At 37.4% G+C, this 19,822-nt stretch overlaps 1 protein-coding gene across 3 annotated transcripts in view; it reads left to right on the forward strand.

The window, feature by feature from the left end:
- Nucleotides 1–19,822, forward strand: part of GJC1 (gap junction protein gamma 1) — a 105,989-nt gene that overhangs the window by 14,054 nt on the left and 72,113 nt on the right. For 2 of the 3 annotated variants that reach the window (XM_053699950.1, XM_053699952.1), the window contains exon 2: nucleotides 12,759–12,900. The gene's annotated coding sequence lies outside the window, so the exon portion shown is untranslated. The remainder of the gene's footprint in view (nucleotides 1–12,758; nucleotides 12,901–19,822) is intronic. The other variant, XM_053699951.1, reaches the window with a different exon arrangement.

Here is a 19,822-nt window from a genome sequence, read left to right on the forward strand (position 1 = left end):
GTGTGGTACATGTGACAACAATCTCACATATTCTTCATATGTCTGGGCTATGGGGTAGAGTGTCAAGACGAAAACCTTTTCTTACGAAGAAAAACATCCAAGCCAGGCTACATTTTGCAAAAACACATCTAAAGTCTCCCAAAAGCATGTCGCAAAAGGTGTTATGGTCTGATGAAACCAAGGTTGAACTTTTTGGCCATAATTCCAAAAGATATGTTAGGCGCAAAAACAACACTGCACATCACCAAAAGAACACCATACCCACAGTGAAGCATGGTGGCGGCAGCATCATGCTTTGGGACTGCTTTTCTTCAGCTGGAACTGGGGCCTTAGTTAAGCTAGAGGGAATTATGAACAGTTCCAAATACCAGTCAATATTGGCACAAAACCTTCAGGCTTTTGCTAGAAAGCTGAACATGAATAGGAACTTCATCTTTCAGCATGACAACGACCCAAAGCATACATCCAAATCAACAAAGGAATGGCTTCACCAGAAGAAGATTAAAGTTTTGGAATGGCCCAGCCAGAGCCCAGACCTGAATCCGATTGAAAATCTGTGGGGTGATCTGAAGAGGGCTGTGCACAGGAGATGCCCTTGCAATCTGACAGATTTGGAGTGTTTTTGCAAAGAAGAGTGGGCAAATCTTGCCAAGTCAAAATGTGCCATGCTGATAGACTCATACCTCATACAAAAGACTGAGTGCTGTAATAAAATCAAAAGGTGCTTTAACAAAGTATTAGTTTAAGGGTGTCAACACTTATGCAACCATATTATTTTATTTTTATATTTTTTTCTTCCCTCTACCTAAAAATTTCAGTTTGTTTTTCAATTGAGTTGTACAGTTTACAGGTCACATTAAAGGTGGACAAAGTTCTGAAATGATTTATCTTTGTCTCATTTTTTTACATCACAGAAACCTGACATTTAACAGGGGTGTGTTGACTTTTTATATCCACTGTATATGTATATATATAAGATGAAATCCTGAGGAAGGGGTTTCCCCAAAAACTTCACTGTTTATTAAATATTGCTATTGGCATTAATATCCAGCGAGTGCTTGTGTGATTCTAGACTTTATATGCTGTTACAATGTACCTCGGAATCTCCTATATGTTAAGTGTGTGCTGGATTTTGGGAGTGGTATTTATTTATATATATATATATATATATATATATATATATATATATATATATATAGATCCAGTAGTACCAGCACTCACTATTTAATTGCAGCGTCGGGGTGCTCCCAAATGTTAAATATATATTAAGGGTTCCAGTGAACAGAGGCACTCGCCGGTATAGTGAACAAAGTGTTTTTCATTCTTATCACATCAGATGTGATAAGAGTAAAAAACACTTTGTTCACTATACCGGCGAGTGCCTCTGTTCACTGGAACCCTTAATATATATATATACAGGGAGTGCAGAATTATTAGGCAAATGAGTATTTTGACCACATCATCCTCTTTATGCATGTTGTCTTACTCCAAGCTGTATAGGCTCGAAAGCCTACTACCAATTAAGCATATTAGGTGATGTGCATCTCTGTAATGAGAAGGGGTGTGGTCTAATGACATCAACACCCTATATCAGGTGTGCATAATTATTAGGCAACTTCCTTTCCTTTGGCAAAATGGGTCAAAAGAAGGACTTGACAGGCTCAGAAAAGTCAAAAATAGTGAGATATCTTGCAGAGGGATGCAGCACTCTTAAAATTGCAAAGCTTCTGAAGCGTGATCATCGAACAATCAAGCGTTTCATTCAAAATAGTCAACAGGGTCGCAAGAAGCGTGTGGAAAAACCAAGGCGCAAAATAACTGCCCATGAACTGAGAAAAGTCAAGCGTGCAGCTGCCAAGATGCCACTTGCCACCAGTTTGGCCATATTTCAGAGCTGCAACATCACTGGAGTGCCCAAAAGCACAAGGTGTGCAATACTCAGAGACATGGCCAAGGTAAGAAAGGCTGAAAGACGACCACCACTGAACAAGACACACAAGCTGAAACGTCAAGACTGGGCCAAGAAATATCTCAAGACTGATTTTTCTAAGGTTTTATGGACTGATGAAATGAGAGTGAGTCTTGATGGGCCAGATGGATGGGCCCGTGGCTGGATTGGTAAAGGGCAGAGAGCTCCAGTCCGACTCAGACGCCAGCAAGGTGGAGGTGGAGTACTGGTTTGGGCTGGTATCATCAAAGATGAGCTTGTGGGGCCTTTTCGGGTTGAGGATGGAGTCAAGCTCAACTCCCAGTCCTACTGCCAGTTTCTGGAAGACACCTTCTTCAAGCAGTGGTACAGGAAGAAGTCTGCATCCTTCAAGAAAAACATGATTTTCATGCAGGACAATGCTCCATCACACGCGTCCAAGTACTCCACAGCGTGGCTGGCAAGAAAGGGTATAAAAGAAGAAAATCTAATGACATGGCCTCCTTGTTCACCTGATCTGAACCCCATTGAGAACCTGTGGTCCATCATCAAATGTGAGATTTACAAGGAGGGAAAACAGTACACCTCTCTGAACAGTGTCTGGGAGGCTGTGGTTGCTGCTGCACGCAATGTTGATGGTGAACAGATCAAAACACTGACAGAATCCTTGGATGGCAGGCTTTTGAGTGTCCTTGCAAAGAAAGGTGGCTATATTGGTCACTGATTTGTTTTTGTATGTCAGAAATGTATATTTGTGAATGTTGAGATGTTATATTGGTTTCACTGGTAAAAATAAATAATTGAAATGGGTATATATTTGTTTTTTGTTAAGTTGCCTAATAATTATGCACAGTAATAGTCACCTGCACACACAGATATCCCCCTAAAATAGCTATAACTAAAAACAAACTAAAAACTACTTCCAAAACTAGCTTTGATATTAATGAGTTTTTTGGGTTCATTGAGAACATGGTTGTTGTTCAATAATAAAATTAATCCTCAAAAATACAACTTGCCTAATAATTCTGCACTCCCTGTATATATATATATATATATATATATATATATATATATATATATATATATATATATATATATATATATATATATATATATATAAAGATTAAAAAGTTTAAAACCTGAAACCTGAATTATTAAATGCAGACTTTACTCTTCCTAGTGGATGACTATGTGAGGGTAGTACGTGTAGCTATAGTTTAAGATCAAACAATCATTCTATGTTAAACACTGATTTATCACATGCTTAGAATTATCAAATGGATTAATGGGCTTGTCCAGCTAGATAATTTTTAGGAGTTATTACAAAGCCTAAAAACTTGTGGAAAATGGGTTGTGAACTTATTAAAGAGACATAAAACCCAAACATGTCTTTCATTATTCAGACATAGTGTAAAATGTACTTCTACTATCACATTTTATTTTATTGTTTAAAAAGATAGATAATTAACACTGCATAAACACTGTTATAGAAATATACTTTTTACCTCTATAATTACTTGTATCTAAGCCTCTGTCGACTGCCTCCTTATCTCAGATCTTTTGACAGACTTGTATTTCTGGCAATTAGTGCTGACTCTTAAATAACCTCACGTGCGTGAGCACAATGTTATCTATATGAAACACGTGAACTAACGCCCTCTAGCTGGGAAAAATTGTCAAATGCATTCATATAGGCGGCGACCTTCAATGGCTTAGAAATTAGCATATAAGCCTACCTAGGTTTAGCTTTCAACTAAGAATACCAAGAGAACAAAGCAAATTTGATGATAAAAGTAAATTAGAAAGTTGTTTAAAATTACATGCCCTATCTGAATCATGAAAGTTTAATTTGGACTTTATTATCCCTTTAATTCTCTTGATATCCGTTGTTGAAAAGCAGGTAAGAAGGTGTGTATTTTATAAATATGTTATACATTTGCAAGAACAGTAGGTGGCAGCAGTCTTATCTGTCATGTACTGCTTCTGAAACGTGCATGATACCTTTCTAGATATATCTTCAACAAAGAATACCATGAGAATAAAGTAGATTTGATGATAGATATAAATTAAACATTTTTTAAATTATATGCTCTGACTGAATCATTAAAGAAATTTTTTTCGGTTTCATGTCCCTTTAAAGTGTGAATTTTAACAATTTTACAATGATCCAATGAGGATTCTTAGTTAAATCTCCGGCAAAACCACTATACCTTGCTTCAAGAAATTGAAAATGAGATATATTCCTAGCTTTAGGTGATGGAAAAACAAGCAGCAGGCACAGATATATTAAAGGGATATGCCAGCTTAGATTGGAATGCACATTTCAGTTTTGTATATAGAAGAATATTTGCAATATAAATATATTAGCAAAAATGCTTCTAGTAAAAGCTATTGCTGTTTCAAAAATGAATTTAAGTATGCTAATTTGTTAACTGCTGACATAATACAAGCCCCACTGTTGCCATGAGCAGCTGCAGTATTTAAAATGCTAGCGCACTGAGAATATCCAGCAATGTTTCACATGCACATGCAGAGAAAAAAAAAAAAAATTAATGTTAACACTAAAATTGTGAAATATTTTACTAGAATCATTTTTGCCAACACATGAATATTGCAAATTTAAATGTGTAATTAATTTATGTGCTTTTACATTTTGACCAGAATGTCCCTTTAAGCTTTAAGCTTTAGTGTGATGCTTTTAGATGTTGCTTATGCATGTCCAATAAACAGCTGACATGTGATCACAATGTGCACGTGCCATTTTTAATAACAGATTGTAATTTTTATAACGAGTTAGCAAATTATATTGATATGAAGCTGATTTTTGTTTTGAAAAAAAAAAACATCCTTAAAGGTGATTTATTCAGCTAAGGCTTTTAATCATTAATAAAACCATTTTACTTTAAAATAAATCATGTTGAAGCCTGAGAATTAGAACAGCTCATTGGAGAATTTGTATTATTATTAGTTGCACATGGTTCAGGCACAAACAAGTTTCTAGGAAAGATTATCTGAATAGAAAGTTTGGATATGAAAACATGTCATGTGGTAAGGCACGAGACTTCATATTGTTCTTTCAGCTCTTTACTTAAGGATAAAAGGGTCATAATGTAAAGATGTTACAGTGTTCTCCACAGAAAATGTTGCCAGCCGGGTGGCATTATGAAGTAGCTGGGTGGGAGCAGTGTAATATTTTCTAATATTATATCATTTTCTGATATCCAAAGCACAAACTAATTGCATAATTTAACATAAATGTATTTAATGATCATTTGTTCAATAAACATTGGAAAAACTGAATATTAACACATTTTAGCCTAATATTGATATTGATATTGATATTGATATTGATATTTAGCCAGGTGGTCAGTAAAATCAGCCAGGTGGTGCTAAAAAGGTCCTGAGGAGAAGACAGTAAATGTATTTAATGATAATTTAAGCAATAAAAGTAGTATTTTTAATATTAGTTAATGTTAGTTTAATATTGTCTAAAATATTAGCCGTGTGGTCAGTAAAATCAGCCGGGTGGTGCACCTGCTAAAAAGATCATGATGTACAATGAAATGAGAACATTCAAACTTTAAAAAGAAACATTTTTGCAATATACTTCCATTAGCAATAATGGATCTTGTAAAAGTTACTGCTCCCCCCCTAGTGGCATACGTACATATACTAAGAGTGCCCGGTGCACCAGCATTCAAATACCACACCTTTTTAGAGAGTCAACAGTGGCTTGTATGACACAAATTAAAGGCACACTAAAGTCAAAATCACGATCATGATTCAGATAGAACATGCAGTTTATCAAGATGTGCACAATCTTTTAATATGCGCACTCCTACTGAGCATGTGCAAGAGTTCACGGTATATATGTATATGCATTTGTGATTGTCTGATGGCTGTCACATTATACGGGGGTTATGAAAAATGTAAGTAAATTTGTCTGAAAAAATCTACTTCTTCCCAAGGCAGAAGATGCTGCGATCTGCAATGTCATAACAGAAAATGCAGAATGCATGCAGAAAGATGCAGAGCATAGAGCTGATTTTTTTTTAAAATTCTATTGGGCGCATACTCAGAAGCAGCTGGCTAATTCTATTGGGCACATACGAAGAAGCAGCTGGCTTTTCTCTCCCAGGGTTATATACCTGTTACGTATATACAAAACAAAGGAACCTGGCTAACAGAAAGGAGACTTCACAAATCTTCACCAACCTCTCGGTCCAGGGACATCCATAAAGGGAGAACACACACCGGTCAGTAAACTTAAAAACAGGATCTTTATTGGAGTGGATAAAAACAAAGTTGGAGACAAGGCTCCATTAAACAGGAAAAAAGGCTACAGCGTAACTGACTGCAGACATGTTTCGCGTGTGTCCACACGCTTGTTCACTGCTGTTAGATTCTTGGAAAAGTAATGGTGTGTGGGTTAAGCAGGAGTAGGAAGCCTGTATACCCTCTGACCTCAGGTAATGGTGACCTCTAACCCCTGGTGATAATACTAGCATGCCTACTAATGTGCTTGCCAACCCCAGGACCCCATACAATGAGTGGCAGATACCCATATATGATGTAGTGTGTGTGTCTATCTGTATCTAAAAGTGTGTGTATCTGCATGTATAAGTGTAAGCTGTGTAGTGTGTGTGTATCTGTATGTATAAGTGTATGCTATGTAGTGTGTGTGTCTGCATGTATAAGTGTATGCTATGTAGTGTGTGTGTGCATGTATAAGTGTATGCTATGTAGTGTGTGTGTCTGCATGTATAAGTGTATGCTATGTAGTGTGTGTGTGCATGTATAAGTGTATGCTATGTAGCAGGGACGTGCACTCATAGGAGGCAGGGGAGGCAGTGCCTACCCTGCCATATGTGGCCAAAGCTTAATTAAATTTTAATTAAAATAAAAAAGTAAAAAAAAAATATTTTCCCCCCCATGTAATGCTATGGAGAGGCAGGTACAGGAACGCTTCTCTCCATTGCAGTACATGGGTCAAAGGAAAAGCTGTGCTGTAGCGCAACCTGTGTTCTGTCAATATATTAGCAGCAAAAATTGGGACCAATAGGAGGCACCCCTCTTGATGCCTCCTAGCAAGTGAAGGATATATAGATTAATCAGAAGGAGGATGCAGTGAGCAGGGTCATGTGACACAACTGGAAGCTGAGGTAACCTAAGAACAGATGACACCAAGCAGGAGAGTAAAGTAGTATTCTACATCTCTTGTGATTCACAAATTGTGTTCAGATACAGCTCATTAACAGGGGGGGACAGTAAGTGAGCATAACCCAATACTGACAGGAAGTCAAAGGGTCAATTCAAATTTAAATCCATAATTTAAAACCCAGAGTTTGAAGTTAAGTGTGCAGTGTCCACATTATTTAAATTAAAGTTTTTGACATTGAATATTGCTAAGCCTCCCATTTTCATGGTTATTTGATTTATTTTGGTACAAACTCCATATATGTTATGTCTGTTCAGTCAGAGGATGCAGTATCTATTTTTATTTTTCTCTGTGTCTCCATTTATTTAAAGACTGCTGTTAACTTGTAATTCACAAATCAATTGGAAGCTGTTGCATTGTGTTTTTAATATATGCTGCTTTTATACAAGCTTATATTAATAAAAGGAGATAATGAGTCATTTAAAAAATATATGTAATTATTGCAGTTAAATGTTTTTAGAAATAATGCCACTGTAAAGTAACTGGTTAAACACATAGTTAAAGGAGACATTTAAAATTAAACTTTCATGATTGAGGTAGAGCATGCTATTTTAATAGACTTTTCTAGTTATTTATATTTTGAGAATTAGCATCAACTGTTACTGGCCCCATGTCAGCAAATCAAATTAGTTTTTGAAAGGAACATGAAAGTCATAATTACATTTCCATCATTCAGATAGAAATTGCACAAAAAAAACAAAACTTTCTATTTTACTTTTATTATTATGTACTTCATTCTTTTGGTATCCTTTGGTGTCCTTTGTTGAAGAGCATACCTAAGTGGGATGTGCACAGGCGTTTCTTGAACACCATATTGCAGCAGCTGTGTTGGCAGTATTTATAACTTGTCCTTTGTGTAAAACTTGTATGGTAAATTATTTCTATTTTTACAATACAGTAGTGAGTAGAGAAGAGATTGTGTATCATTCTAATTGCTTAGTAACTGGCACTGTGCCACAGAATTGTGTGAGTGTGTATGTGAGCAGAGTGTGTGTGGGTGTCAGTGAGCAGAGTATGTGTGCTTTATTCTCCTGGTAATCAATGCATTTCCGATGAGCTGGTGCTTTAGTGCAGTGTTCTCAACAATGGTCATCAACTACCCCCAACAGGCCAGGTTTTCATTATAGCTGAATCAGTGCACAGGTGAAGTAATCAGCGGATCAGTAACTCAGTGGTTACTAACTTGTTCTCACCCATCACCTGATTATGTCACCTGTGCACTGGTTCAGCTATCATTTAAACCTGCCCTGTTGGGGGTACTTGTGGCCCTCTGTACATGTGTTTATCCGGCGTATCATATCTAGTGCCTCACCAGCCTCTGACATCACTGCACGTCACTGCTATGTAGTGTGTGTGTCTGCATGTATAAGTGTATGCTATGTAGTGTGTGTATCTGCATGTATAAGTGTATGCTATGTAGTGTGTGTCTGTGCATGTGCATGTGCATGTATAAGTGTATGCTATGTAGTGTATGTGTCTGCATGTATAAGTGTATACTATGTAGTGTGTGTGTGTATCTGCAGGTATAAGTGTATACTATGTAGTGTGTGTGTATCTGCATGTATAAGTGTAAGCTATGTAGTGTGTGTGTGTGTATCTGCATGTATAAGTGTATGCTATGTAGTATGTGTGTCTGCATGTATAAGTGTATACTATGTAGTGTGTGTGTATCTGTATTTATAAGTGTATGCTATGTAGTGTATGTGTGTATATGTATGTATAAGTGTATGCTATGTAGTGTGTGTGTGTGTATCTGCATGTATAAGTGTATGCTATGTAGTGTGTGTGTCTGCATGTATAAGTGTATACTATGTAGTGTGTATGTATCTGCATGTATAAGTGTATACTATGTAGTGTGTATGTATCTGGTGTGTGTGTATCTGCATGTATAAGTGTATACTATGTAGTGTGTGTGTATCTGCATGTATAAGTGTATACTATGTAGTGTGTGTGTGTATCTGCATGTATAGGTGTATGCTATGTAGTGTGTGTTTGTGTGTATCTGTATGTATAAGTGTATGCTATGTAGTGTGTGTATCTGCATGTATAAGTGTATGCTATGTAGTGTGTGTCTGTGCATGTGCATGTGCATGTATAAGTGTATGCTATGTAGTGTATGTGTCTGCATGTATAAGTGTATACTATGTAGTGTGTGTGTGTATCTGCAGGTATAAGTGTATACTATGTAGTGTGTGTGTATCTGCATGTATAAGTGTAAGCTATGTAGTGTGTGTGTGTGTATCTGCATGTATAAGTGTATGCTATGTAGTATGTGTGTCTGCATGTATAAGTGTATACTATGTAGTGTGTGTGTATCTGTATTTATAAGTGTATGCTATGTAGTGTATGTGTGTATATGTATGTATAAGTGTATGCTATGTAGTGTGTGTGTGTGTATCTGCATGTATAAGTGTATGCTATGTAGTGTGTGTGTCTGCATGTATAAGTGTATACTATGTAGTGTGTATGTATCTGCATGTATAAGTGTATACTATGTAGTGTGTATGTATCTGGTGTGTGTGTATCTGCATGTATAAGTGTATACTATGTAGTGTGTGTGTATCTGCATGTATAAGTGTATACTATGTAGTGTGTGTGTGTATCTGCATGTATAGGTGTATGCTATGTAGTGTGTGTTTGTGTGTATCTGTATGTATAAGTGTATGCTATGTAGTGTGTGTATATGCCTGCAGGGCCGGCTCTAGATATTCTGCTGCCTGGGTCAAAGAATGCAATGATGCCCCCAGTAGTAACATTGCTGATTAGCATATCAACCTACTATCCTGGCTGCTGACCTTGCTAAGCCTGCCTACCTGCATGCTACCAATGTTTATGCAGAACTGCACTATAAGTGGCAAGGTAGTTAGGGAAGAGATGCACTTGTCTTACCTTGAATGTTTCGCTGATCAATTCTGTGTCTTTGCACATAATAAGGATATGCTGCTGGGAGCCTACAACTTTTCCCACAGAGACACAGGAAATAAATGGTCTGAATCTGACAGTGACTGTTTCAGTCACTGAAGTGCTGCCCCTTGTCAAGTGCTGCCTGGGTCAATTGAACCCACTTGGTCCCATGGTTGAGCCAGCCCTGTATGCCTGTATAAGTGTATGCTATGTAGTGTGTGTGTGTGTGTGTGTATGTGCATGTGTAAGTGTATGCTATGTAGTGTGTGTATCTGCATGTGTAAGTGTATGCTATGTAGTGTGTGTGTGTATCTGCATGTATAAGTGTATGCTATGTAGTGTGTGTGTGTGTATCTGCATGTGTAAGTGTATGGTATGCAGTGTGTGTGTATGTGTAAGTGTATGCTATGTAGTGTGTGTGTATCTGCATGTGTAAGTGTATGCTATGTAGTGTGTGTGTGTGTCTGCATGTATAAATGTATGCTATGTAGTGTCTGTATATCTGCATGTATAAGTGTATGCTGCATGTATAAGTGTATGCTATGTAATGTGTGTGTGTGTATCTGCATGTATAAGTGTATGCTATGTAGTGTGTATCTGCATGTGTAAGTGTATGGTATGTAGTGTGTGTATCTGCATATGTAAGTGTATGCTATGTAGTGTGTGTGTATCTGCATGTGTAAGTGTATGCTATGTAGTGTGTGTGTGTATCTGCATGTATAAGTGTATGCTATGTAGTGTGTGTGTGTGTATCTGCATGTATAAGTGTATGCTATGTAGTGTGTGTATCTGCATGTATAAGTGTATGCTATGTAGTGTGTGTGTGTATCTGCATGTATAAGTGTATGCTATGTAGTGTGTGTATTTACATATGTAAGTGTATGCTATGTAGTGTATTACTGTGCATTTTTGCTAACTTTAAATGCCAGAATCTAGAATATTAATGATGAATGCAGAGAGCAGTTTTAAAGAATTTATTATTAAATGTCCAATTAAGATAAAAATATTTAGCACTGTCTCTGCATAGGTTAATTAAATACAGAGCTCACATAGTTATACCAGTGCTTTGAGCTCGTGTTTGATTTGCTGCCTAAGAGTATTCATTAAAAAAAAAAGATATTACTTTGGTCTTATGATTTTTTCAAGCCCGCCCCTGCTCCTGCCCACCACATTTCAATTTTTCGCCGCGGGGGGGGGGGGGTGTCCCTCTTTTGAATTTTGAAATGTTGGGAGGTATGGGTTATGTTGAGCTTATATGAGATGTTATCATGTGTGGAGGATTTTTTTTTTTGCTGTTATATCCGTCTGATTTAAGAAAGTTTAGGAATGTTTAAAATTAGCTTTTTGAATATGTGGTTTTGCTTGCAGTCTGTATTTAGTGACTAGTGTGGTAAACACATGTCCTTTGTATTACTTATACATCGGTCACATAATAAAAGCAGTGGTTTCCAGTTCAGTCTTCTTGTTTTGGAAAATTTTAAAAATTTTATGAAATCATTATTTATATATTTTTATCATACCCCAATAACTTGCTCAATGTAATATAATATAAAAACACTGAACTCAATAAAAGATACGTGTCCACATTAATTGCTCACATTTTAAGTGTTTCTGTGTCTCACATATTTACCAAATGTATTTTTCATACTTAAAGGGACATGAAACCCCAAAATTTTCTTTCATGAATTATGTAGTACATACAATTTTAAACAACTTTCCAATTTACTTCTATTATCAAATTCACTTCATTCTCTTGTTATCATTTGTTGAAGGAGCAGCAATGCAATACTGGTTTCTAACTTTACTCATGGGTGAGCCAATGACAATCAGTATATATATTCAGCCACCAATTAGCAGCTATAACCTAGGTTCTTTTCTGCTCCTTAGCTTGCTAAGATAAACATTTCAGCAAAGGATAACAAGAGAGGGAAGCAAATAAAATAATAGAAGTAAATTAGAAAGTTGTTTGAAATTGCATTCTCTTTCTGAATCACAAAAGAAAAATATGGGTTTCATGTCCCTTTAATACATAAATTACAAACAAACCTTTTTTCCCATTTAGGAGCTTCCTATGGATCTCACATTTGAACTGTTTTCCTAATGCCACACAGACAAATTATTTGGAACATTGCACATCAGCCCTAATTTTATATTACAACCCTAGCAGGTGACACCTTTGGTAAGAATTACTAGTGAAGCCATAATCCTGGCTATAATTATCTAAGATGATAGAAAGCCTTTTTCCTGTATTATTTGTAAAAAAAAATATATCATATTCTTATTGACACATGCCATACTTTTAATGACAACTGATACAGCAAACAATACAGGCACAAAGCAACATGGCAATTTTAATAATACAATTATAAAATGTGCCATGTCCCTGCATTAGTTACCAAAGAAAAATGCCCTGCTTTTCTCTTTAAATAAACATATGCCATGTATATGTGAGTGTGTACATATCTATCTATCTATCTATCTATCTATCTATCTATCTATCTATCTATCTATCTTTCTTATCTATATCTATCTATCTATCTATCTATCTATCTCTCTGTCTCTCTCTCTCTATATATATATATATTGGGGTTGCTTTCTATAATATATCACTTTAAACTTCAGATTACATTTTTTACATTTAAACTTTCAAATTTTATTTTGTATACAGAAGTCTATTTAGGATTGTAATTTTACAAATTCTGATTATAGTGCTGACTTCACAGAGGCAGAAGAACTCACTGAATTTTCTAAGAAAGGGGGAGGAACCTGGAAATCCCAGAGAGATGAGAGATGCCTTCCATAGAAAGTAATGAAGACCTCTGGATACAACATATTACATGGGAGAGAGAAGGTAACTGGAAATCCCCTGGGTCTGATAAGGCTCAATTACAAATTAAACTGAAATGTTTTCACTACAATTTAACTTGCCTTTGTCTATATTTTAGTATATATTACTTTTCTGTTTTTGTCTGTTAGTTTTTGAATTTGGAGCAAACGTCACCTGCATACAGCTGGTGAAACAAATCATTGAGACAAGCTTGTTTATACAGCTTACAAAATTTTTGCAAGACTTGTGAGAGAGCTTTACAACTCCCCTGTTCAGCCCAGGGAACTGCCCCGCCCCTCCCATTTCTGAAGCTGTCAGTTTTAGTTTGCAATACAGCAAATTCAATGTGCAATGTAGTTTGTTAAAGTAACACAGAAACTTTCAAAACATAATCAGAATTTGTAAAATCACTGCTAGAGCTAAATCTAAATGTATTAAAATATAAATGAGTATATGCAAAAGCTTAAATGCTATAATACTGAAAGGACCCAATCTCAAATGTAAAGTAATATATAATACAAAGCACAAAGTGTAAATGTAACAAAACTCATATCAAGCAGTGCTGTATTGCACTGGGCTTGTCTCTCCTTCATATATAGAAATTAGAAAGATCTTGCAGTGCTGGAAAGTCCAGCCCTTTGTGTTATACCTTTGATCCCCCACCATCACAAACCCTTCTCACTTCTGCATTTCTTTTATTATTTCCTCCCCGGAAAACCAGTTTCCCTTCATTTCTCTGCACACAGTCCTGTTTTTGTGACAAAACTTTATGCCATGCAGAGAGAACAGCAGACCAGACTAGTACCAGTAAGAGAAGACAAGTCTTATTTGTTTACTGAAATGGGTTAAAGGGACAGTCTACTCTAGAATTTTTATTGTTTAACAGATAATCCCTTTATTACCCATTCCCCAGTTCTGCATAGCCAACACTGTTATATTAATATACCTTTAACTGTCTATGATTACCTTAAAGCTAAGCTTCTACAGACTTGCATTTTAGCCAATCAGATTTTTTGAGTGACCAAGCAGTGAAACAGTTAATTAATTAGTAAACCACACTCTGCAAACCCTACACAATACAGACAGCAAGTTATTAATTGTTTTACTGCTGGGCCGCTCACAAAATCTGGCCTTAGAGGAAGTAAAAGGTCAGTGTACATGCATGTGTGTATGTATATATTTTTTTTTAAAAATTATGCGAAGAACATTGGAATGTAAAAAATGTATAACTACCTTTGGGTTTAGCGCTATCAGTCTTACACAGTGTCGGGTTTAGCACGCAAGTGATAAGTATTACATCTTTTGGAAAGTGTGCTACTGTGAAGTCTATGGGGAGAAAAGAAGTTAACGCTGTTGCAATATCTAAACCCTAGAAGTTAGTCCGCATAGGGGTTTGCTCTCACATTACCTTTTTACTTTCAACTTCTAATAGATGTGCTTACCGAAAAGAAACAGTAGCACGCCACTAGTAATGTAGCCAATCATTTATTATCAAATTTAATATGTTTTTGATTTTTTAATGGAAATAATAATAATACCTATGCTCTTCACTTAAAAGAAAATGTTATTGTTTATTTTACATATAGACAGTATATACTGTATATCTATATAATATATATATATATATATATATATATATATATATACAGTATATATATATATATATATATATATATATATATATATATATGCAAGTCGAAGGATCCAAGCACTCACTGTTGGTTTGTAATGCCTGGGTGCACTCTATGGGTGCACACCGCTGAACGCCTGATACATACTTAAGCTGAGAACGGTCTTGACAAAGGTCCCTGCGAGGACCGAAACGTTGACCTGACTTAACCTATGAAATAATAAAAACATTTATGCTTATTAAGACCTGTGAGTGCCTCTTCTTTCCTTGAGAAGTTTCTATATATATATATATATATATATATATAGTCTCCACAGAACATTTTGTGAGCCGGGTGGCATTATAGTAGGTGGGGGCAGTGTAATATTTTCAATATTATATAATTTCTGTGCTATTCAAAGCACAAATTAATTGCATAGTTAACAAATGTATTTAATGGAAATTTGTGCAATTAAAATTAAACATTTTTAATATTAGCTAATTTTAGTTTAATATTGGCTAAAATTTTAGCTGGGTGGTCAGTAAAATCAGCCGGGTGGTGCACCCGGTAAAAAGGTCCTTTGGAGAACACTGTATATTTTTATATATATATATATATATATATATATATATATATATATATATATATATATATATATATATATATATATATATATATATAAAGTCAGTCCAAAAAGCAGGCACTCAATGATCTTTATATAAAAAATCCAGTTTTATTATATATTTATAGGATGCTCAAATACCAGAGTATTGCAGTATGCAGTGATACCTTTTTTATTAGACTAACATAATATTTCAAAGACAAGCTTTTGAGAGTTTTCCTCCCTTCCTCAGGTCTGAAGCAATATAATATTTTTTCTTCAGACCTGAGGAAGGGAGGAAAACTCTCAAAAGCTTGTCTTTTAAATATTAACGGCTAGATTTAGAGTTCTGCGGCCAAAGGGGTGCGTTAGCTACACGTGTATTTTTTCACCCGCACCTTTTAAATACCACTGGTATTTAGAGTTCTCTGAAGGGCTGCGTTAGGCTCCAAAAAGGGAGTGTATAGCATAATTTACCGCCACTTCAACTATAAATACCAGCGTTGCTTACGGACGCGGCCAGCTTCAAAAATGTGCTCGTGCACAATTCCCCCATAGGAAACAATGGGGCAGTTTGAGCTGAAAAAAAACCTAACACCTGAAAAAAAGCAGCATTCAGCTCCTAACGCAGCCCCATTGTTTCCTATGGGGAAACACTTCCTAAGTCTGCACCTAACACCCTAACATGTACCCCGAGTCTAAACACCCCTAACCTTACACTTATTAACCTCTAATCTGCCGCCCCCGCTATCGCTGACCCCTGCATTTTATTATTAACCCCTAATCTGCCGCTCCGTACACCGCCGCAACCTACGTTATCCCTATGTACCCCTAATCTGCTGCCCCTAACACCGCCGACCCCTATATTATATTTATTAACCCCTAATCTGACGCCCCCAATGTCGCCGCCACCTACCTACAATTATTAACCCCTAATCTGCCGACCGGACCTCACCGCTACTATAATAAAGTTATTAACCCCTAATCCGCCTCACTCCCGCCTCAAAAACCCTATAATAAATATTAATAACTATTTAATAGCTACCTAGTTAAAATAATTACAAAATTACCTGTAAAATAAATCCTAACCTAAGTTACAATTAAACCTAACACTACACTATCAATAAATAAATTAAATAAACTATCTACAATTATCTACAATTATATAAACTAAACTAAATTACAAAAAAAACCAAACACTAAATTGCAAAAACAAACACTAAATTACAAAAAATAAAAAAGATTACAAGAATTTTAAACTAATTACACCTACTCTAAGCCCCCTAAAAAAATAACAAAGCCCCCAAAATAAAAAAATTCCCTATCCTATTCCAAAATAAAAATTGCTCTTTTACCTTACCAGCCCTTAAAAGGGCCTTTTGCGGGGCATGCCACAATGAAAACAGCTCTTTTGCCTGTAAAAACATACAATACCCCCCCAATATTACAACCCACCACCCACATACCCCTAATCTAACCCAAACCCCCCTTAAATAAACCTAACACTAAGCCCCTGAAGATCTCCCTACCTTGTCTTCACCACGCCGGGTATCACCGATCCGTCCAGAAGAGGGTCCGAAGTCTTCATCCTATCCGACAAGAAGAGCTCCTCCAGAGGGTCCAAAGTCTTCATCCTATCCGGGCAGAAGAGGACATCCGGACCGGCAGATATCTTCATCCAGGCGGCATCTTCTATATTCTTCCATCCGGCGCGGAGCGGGACCATCTTCAAGCAGCCGACGCGGAGCCATCCTTCTGAACAGCCAATAGAATGCGAGCTCAATCTGATTGGCTGATTGGATCAGCCAATCGGATTGAACTTGAATCTGATTGGCTGATTCAATCAGCCAATCAGATTTTTCCTACCTTAATTCCGATTGGCTAATAGAATCCTATCAGCCAATCGGAATTCGAGGGACGCCATCTTGGATGACGTCCCTTAAAGGAACCTTCATTCGTCGTTAGTCCGTCGGTGAAGAAGGATGGCTCCGCGTCAGCTGCTTGAAGATGGTCCCGCTCCGCGCCGGATGGAAGAAGATAGAAGATGCCGCCTGGATGAAGATGTTTGCCAGTCCGGATGTCCTCTTCTGCCCGGATAGGATGAAGACTTTGGACCCTCTGGAGGAGCTCTTCTTGCTGGATAGGATGAAGACTTCGGACCCTCTTCTGGACGGATCGGTGATACCCGGCGTGGTGAAGACAAGGTAGGGAGATCTTCAGGGGCTTAGTGTTAGGTTTTTTTATTTATATTGTAGCTATATTAGGATTTATTTTACAGGTAAGTATTTAGCTTTAAATAGGATTAATTTATTTAATAAGATTTATTTTATTTCGTTAGATTTAAATTATATTTAACTTAGGGGGGTGATAGGGTTAGGGTTAGACTTAGCTTTAGGGGTTAATACATTTATTAGAGTAGCGGTGAGATCCGGTCGGCAGATTAGGGGTTAATAATTGTAGGTAGGTAGCGGCGACGTTGGGGGGGGGGCAGATTAGGGGTTAATAAATATTATGTAGGGGTCGGCGATGTTAGGGGCAGCAGATTAGGGGTACATAGGGATAATGTAGGTGGCGGCGGTGTGCGGTCGGCAGATTAGGGGTTAAAAAAATTTAATAGAGTGGCGGCGATGTAGGGGGGCCTCGGTTTATGGGTACATAGGTAGTTTATGGGTGTTAGTGTACTTTAGAGCACAGTAGTTAAGAGCTTTATGAACCGGCATTAGCCCAGAAAGCTCTTAACTCCTGGCTTTTCTCTGCGGCTGGAGTCTTGTCGTTAGATTTCTAACGCTCACTTCAGCCAAGACTCTAAATACCGGCGTTAGAAAGATCCCGTTGAAAAGATAGGATATGCAATTGGCGTAGGGGGATCTGCGGTATGGGAAAGTCACGGCTGGAAAGTGAGCGTTAGACCCTTTAATGACTGACTCTAAATACCAGCGGGCGGTAAAAACCAGCGTTAGGACCCCCTAACGCTGGTTTGGACGGCTAACGCAGAACTCTAAATCTAGGCGTAAGTTAGTCCAATAAAAAAAAGGTATCACTGCATACTGCAATACTCTGGTATTTGAGCATCTTATCTACTGGACTTAGACTTATACGGCTAAATATAAATATATATATATGCATACCTACAGGATTCAGCGAGTTTGATACAAACTCTTAGAAGTTACACTGATTTATGTGCAGATGATCTGTTGGTCACCATGGATGTTGACAGCCTATACACCTCCATCCCTCACGAGGGGGGGGGTGGGGGCTGTCAGGTCCATGGTGACTGACAATACTCTATACGAAGGGCCACCTGTGGAATTTTTGTGTGAATTAGTTATGTTGTGTTTAGACAAGAATTATTTCAAGTTTGAACGTGACTACTATTTACAAATCTCTGGGACAGCCATGGGTTCAAACATGGCACCCTCATATGCTAATTTGTACATGGCATGGTACGAACAACAAGCCATGAAACCCTATGCTCATCCCTGCATCAGGTACTATGTACGTTACATTGATGACGTGTTCCTGGTGTGGAGAGGTGATGCGATTGAATTGGAGAAATGGGTCTCATGTTTGAACTCCATGGACTGTCCCATCAGATTTAAACTTGAGTACAGTGATACTGAGGTGCATTTTTTGGACCTTAATATCATTAAGGTACAGGATGATGAACAATGTGTCTTTGGTACATCATTATATACCAAGGAAACAGACCGTAATTCTTTGTTGGAAGCAAATAGCTTTCACCCAAGACACCAAAAAACAGGGCTAGTAAAATCACAACTCACTAGGGTCATCCGCAACAACAGTGATGTACCCACTATGTTGAGACAACTTGATGAGATGGAAGCAAAGTTGATAAAGAGGGGTTATGATGGTAAAATGGTCCATGGTGTAAGAGTGGAGTTATTGGATGGCACGGCCATACATGCGAATAAACCAAAAAACATTACCACAACTCAACAGAACTTTATCAGCACCTATACTCCTATGAGTATGGAACTATCTAGATCTGTACATCAACACTGGTCAATTATGGAAACTGATATGACGCTCCCTTTCTATGATACCAGGCCACCACGTATGGTACATAGGCGGGCTGATAATTTACGTGATCTACTAGTGAAGACTGATCCAGTCAGTTGTTACCAGAAGGATACATGGTTGAAGCCCTCAAGTAAAGGCTGTTTTACCTTTGGTGGTTGTACGACATGCAATGGCATGATAAGAGGGAAGACCTTTCAACATCCCCACACAAACAAACGTTACACTATTCGTCATCGACTCACCTGCACCAGCACGCATGTCATTTACATGTTGATTTGCCCATGCTCCCTGGTATATATCGGGAAAACCGTTACGAGCTTCAGGGATAGGATGGCAAACCATTGGTGTGCCATCCGTGAAGCCTTAAAATCGGGTGATTCAGATCAGCCAGTAGCACGCCATTTTGTACAACACAGACATAGTGTTTCGAGCATGAAAACGATGGTTATTGACCACATCCCACTATTACCCAGAGGTGGCAATAGAGCAAATCGATTGCTTCAGAGGGAGACAAAATGGATTCATATGCTGGACACAGTTATACCAAAGGGATTAAACACCTATCTGGACTTTGGACCATTCTACACTAAATAACCCATAGACTGACCATGGACATACACTCTAATCTACCACTCCAATATGTGAGAATATATTCCAGGATCCTACATGAATCTTCATTCTAGTGGGTACACAC

The sequence above is a fragment of the Bombina bombina genome, chromosome 1 (assembly GCF_027579735.1).
Source record: "Bombina bombina isolate aBomBom1 chromosome 1, aBomBom1.pri, whole genome shotgun sequence".
Classification (NCBI taxonomy): domain Eukaryota; kingdom Metazoa; phylum Chordata; class Amphibia; order Anura; family Bombinatoridae; genus Bombina; species Bombina bombina.